This window comes from Arachis stenosperma, chromosome 6 (assembly GCF_014773155.1).
Source record: "Arachis stenosperma cultivar V10309 chromosome 6, arast.V10309.gnm1.PFL2, whole genome shotgun sequence".
NCBI lineage: Eukaryota > Viridiplantae > Streptophyta > Magnoliopsida > Fabales > Fabaceae > Arachis > Arachis stenosperma.
The window spans coordinates 90,896,120-90,900,425 of record NC_080382.1 but is presented as its reverse complement, the minus strand read 5'-3'; positions in this window follow the sequence as shown (position 1 = coordinate 90,900,425).

Sequence of the window (4,306 nt, the reverse complement as noted above, 5' to 3'; positions counted from 1 at the left end):
AAAGATACAAACAATTAATCAGAAGATGTCCCTCAGACATGCTTTCTGAATGGAGCATCATAGGTATCTTCTATGATGGTCTCTCTGAACTATCCAGATGTCTTTGGATAGCTCTGCTGGGATCTCTTCATTGAAGAAGACGCCTACAGAAGCTCAAGAGCTGATTGAAATGGTTGCAAATAACCAATTCATGTACACTTCTGAAAGAATCCTGTGAACAATGGGATAGTCAGAAGAAAGGAGTTCTTGAGATTGATACTCTGAATGCCATACTGGCACAGAACAAGATATTGACTCACAAGTCAATTTGATTTCTCAAAGTCTGTCTGGAATGCAAAATGCGCCTGGCAGTGCTAAGGAAGCTTCATCTGAGGAAGAACTTATGATCCTGAGAACCCTTCAATGGAAGAGGTGAATTACCTAGAACCCTATGGAAACACCTACAATTCTTCATGGAGAAATCACCCCCAAATTTCTCATGGAAGAATCAAGAGAAACCTCAACAAGGTTTTCAATAATAATGGTGGAAGAAACAGCTTGCAATAACAAGCCTTTTCCATCAATCTTCTCAGCACAGACAGAGAGTTCTAAGCAGAACCCCTCTGACTTAGCAACCATGGTCTCTGATCTAATCAAAACCACTCAAGTTTCATGACTGAAACACGGTCCTCCATTAGGAATTTGGAAGGACAAGGGTCAGCTGAGCAGAAAGTTACTGAACTCCCTCCTAGCACTCTCCCAAGTAATACAGAAATCCAAAAGGAGAGTGCAAAGCCATAACCATGGCCGATATGGAGAGGAAAGAGAGGAGGTGGACGCCACTGAGGAAAACCTCAATGGGCGTGCACCAACCTCCTCTGAGTTTCCCCAATGAGGAACCATGGGAATCTGAGGCTCAAAATGAGACCATATAGATTCCATTGGACTTACTTCTGCCTTTCATGAGCTCTGATGAGTATTCTTCCTCTGAAGAGATGAGTATGTCACTGAAGAACAAGTTGCTAAATCTTGGAGCAATCATGACTAAATGCAAGTTATTTGGAAATGAGACTTGGGAAGATGAATCTCCCTTGCTCACCAAAGAACTGGTGACTTGTCTAGGCAGAAATTACCTCAAAAGAGACAAGATCCTGGGAAGTTTTCCATACCTTGTACCATAGGCACCATGACCTTCAAGAAGGCCCTGTGTGACTTAGGGTCAAGTGTGAACCTCATGCCTCTCTCTGTAATGGAGAAGCTAGGGATCTTTGAGGTACAAGCTGTAAGAATCTCATTGGAGATGGCAGACAACTCAAGAAAACAAGCTCATGGACTTGTAGAGAATGTTTTGGTAAAAGTTGAAGACCATTACATCCCTACTGATTTCATAGTCCTAGAGACTGGGGAGTGCATGGATGAATCCATCATACTTGGCAGACCCTTCCTAGCCACAGCAAAGGCTGTGATTGATGTTGATAGAGGTGAACTAATCATTCAAGTGAATGAAGAATCCTTTGTGTTTAAGGCTCAAGGATATCCCTCTGTCACCATGGAGATGAAGCTTGAAGAGCTTCCCTCAAATCAGAGACAAATAGAGCCCCCAAAGTCAAACTCTAAGTTTGGTGTTGGGAGGCCACAACCAAACTCTAAGTTTGGTGTTGAACCCCCACATTCAAACTCTAAGTTTGGTGTTGGGAGGTTTCCACATTGCTCTGATCATTTGTAAGGCTCAATGAGAGCCATCTGTCAAGCTACTGACATTAAAGAAGTGCTTGTTGGGAGGCAACCCAATGATTATATTTTATATATTTTCTTTTGTTATTTTATGTTTTTGTAGATTGTGATCATAAGAAGTTACAAAATCAATGAAAAAAGCAAAAACAAAATGAAAAACAGGAAGAAAAACAGCACACCCTGGAGGAAGATGTTGCTGGCGTTCAAACGCCAGTAAGCCTAGCAGTTGGGCGTTTAACACCCAGTCTGGCACCATTCTGGGCGTTTAACGCCAGAAAGGGGCACCAGACTAGCGTTAAACGCCAGAAAAGGGCAAGAACCTGGCGTTAAACGCCAGGAATGGGCACCAGCCCGGCGTTTAACGCCAGAAATAGCTCAAAACGTGATTTTGAGCAACATTTGGTGCAGGGATGACTTTTCCTTGACACCACAGGATCTGTGGACCCCACAGGACCCCCACCTACCCCACCACCACCCTCTCTCTTCTTCCCCCATTCACCAATCACCTCAATACCTCTTCCCCAAAAAAACCCTTCACCTATCAAATCCCATCTTTCTCTTCACCACTCACATCCATCCTTCATAAATCCCCACCAACCTCACCTTCAAATTCAAACCACTTTCCCTCCCAAACCCACCCACATGGCCGAACTCCATCTCCCCTCTCTCCTATAAATACCCTTCTTCACTTCTTCTTTTCACACAACCTAAACACCACTTCTCCCCCTTCTTTGGCCGAATACACTAAGCCATTCCCTTCTCCCTCATTTCTTCTTCTTCTACTCTCTTCTTTCTTCTTTTGCTCGAGGACGAGCAAACCTTTTAAGTTTGGTGTGGTAAAGCGTTGCTTTTTCGTTTTTCCATAACCATTTATGGCATCCAAGGCCGGAGAAACCTCTAAAAGAGGAAGGGAAGGCAAAAGCTTCCACCTCCGAGTCATGGGAGATGGATAGATTCATCTCAAGGTGCATCAAGACCACTTCTATGAAGTTGTGGCCTTGAAAGGTGATCCCCAAGGTCCCCTTTCACTCAAAAGGGTGAATATCCGGAGATCCGCCAAGAGATCCGAAGAAGAGGTTGGGAAGTACTTACCAACCCCATTCAACAAGTCGGAATCTTGATGGTTCAAGAGTTCTATGCTAATGCATGGATCACCAAGAACCATGATCAAAGTGTGAACCCGGATCCAAAGATTATATTACTATGGTTCGGGGGAAATACTTGGATTTTAGTCCGGAAAATGTAAGGTTGGCACTCAACTTGCCTATGATGCAAGGAGATGAACATCCTTACACAAGAAGGGTCAACTTTGATCAAAGGTTGGACCAAGTCCTCACAGTCATATGTGAAGAGGGCGCACAATGGAAGAGAGATTCAAGAGGCAAGCCGGTTCAATTGAGAAGGCATGACCTCAAGCCCATGGCTAGAGATGGTTAGAGTTCATTCAACGCTCAATCATTCCCACTAGCACCGGTCCGAAGTTACTCTAGACCGAGCCATCATGATTCATAGCATCATGATTGGAGAAGAAGTGGAAGTTCATGAGGTTATAGCCCAAGAACTCTATAAAGTGGCGGACAGTCTTCCACCTTGGCAAGGCTAGCCTTTTCCTCATCTCATTTGTCACCTCTGTTATTCAGTTGGAGTTGACATAGAAGGAGATACCCCCATTGATGAGGACAAGCCCATCACCAAGAAAAGGATGGAGTACACAAGAGACCCCTCTCATCAAGAGATCCCTGAGATGCCTCAAGGGATGCACTTTCCTCCACAAGACTATTGGTAGCAAGTAACACCTCCCTAGGAGAACTAAGTTTCAACATGGGACAACTAAGGGTGGAGCACCAAGAACACTCCATTCTCCTCCATGAAATTAGAGAAATCAAAGAATCATGAGAGAGGAGCAACAAAGACAAGGAAGAGACATTGAGAGCTCAAGCACTCCATAGGATCTTCAAGAGGAAGAAAGAGCCGCCATCACTAAGGTGGACCCGTTCTTTAATTTCCTTGTTCTTTATTCTTCTGTTTTTCGAATTTTAGTGCTTATGTTTGTCTATGTTTGTGTCTTATGATCATTAGTGTCTTAGTGTCTATGCCTTAAAGTTATGATGTCCTATGAATCCATCACCTTTCTTGAATAAAAACGTGCTTAATTGAAAAGGAAAGAATTGCATGAATTCTGAATTTTATAATAGTTTAATTATTTTGATGTGGTGGCATTACTTCTGTTCTCTGAATGTATGCTTAAACAGTGCATATGCCTTTTGAATTTGTGGTTCATGAATGTTGGCTCTTGAAAGAATGATGAAAAAGGAGACATGTTACTGAGGATCTGAAAATCATAAAAATGATTCTTGAAGCAAGAAAAAGCAGTGAATACAAAAAAAAAAAAGAAGAAAAACGAAAAAAAATAGAAAGAAAAAAAAGAAAGAAAAAAAAAGAAAGAATAAAGTTGTGATCCAAGGCAATAAGAGTGTGCTTAAGAACCCTGGACACCTCTAATTGGGGACTTTAGCAAAGCTGAGTCACAATCTGAAAAGGTTCACCCAATTATGTGTCTGTGGCATGTATGTATCCGGTGGTAATACTGGAA